This window comes from Sinocyclocheilus rhinocerous, unplaced genomic scaffold, assembly GCF_001515625.1.
Source record: "Sinocyclocheilus rhinocerous isolate Xijiao unplaced genomic scaffold, SAMN03320098_v1.1 scaffold294, whole genome shotgun sequence".
NCBI classification, from domain to species: Eukaryota; Metazoa; Chordata; class Actinopteri; order Cypriniformes; family Cyprinidae; genus Sinocyclocheilus; species Sinocyclocheilus rhinocerous.
In genome coordinates this window covers 62340-62720 of record NW_015644007.1, presented here as the reverse complement: position 1 = coordinate 62720, position 381 = coordinate 62340, and the positions used below count along the sequence as shown (strand labels likewise).

General features: G+C 32.5%; 1 protein-coding gene across 3 annotated transcripts in view; it reads left to right on the top strand.

Annotated features, from left to right (window-relative positions):
- The window catches only part of LOC107757773 (myosin light chain kinase 3-like), a 19140-nt gene that overhangs the window by 8908 nt on the left and 9851 nt on the right, over positions 1–381 (top strand). The window lies entirely within an intron of this gene.

Genomic DNA, 381 nt, shown 5'->3' with positions numbered 1-381 from the left:
ACTGATCATCTCCTCCACATTAATACCAGTTTCAGCACAAAATAATCATGACTACACATCCGAAGGTAAGTTAAAAGAAAGAGTACAACTTTACAATCCGTATCCTGTCTCATGTAATCGCTCAATCAGTGTTTCAGCCCCGCAAAGACGTCAATATAACCTCTTGTAAATGTCACTTAACGTCACATTTACCTCAGAAAAACATATTTGGTGACCATAAACTCATTAGTCAGATAGAAAAATAAACTGTTAGAGAGGGGCATTTTGCTAAATATATGCACCATATAACATATTCATTATAAATTTTACTGTTCTTCAATGTTTAATTTATGTTTGAATAAATCCATCAAGTTTTTATGACAGCCACCATTATGTTTATAT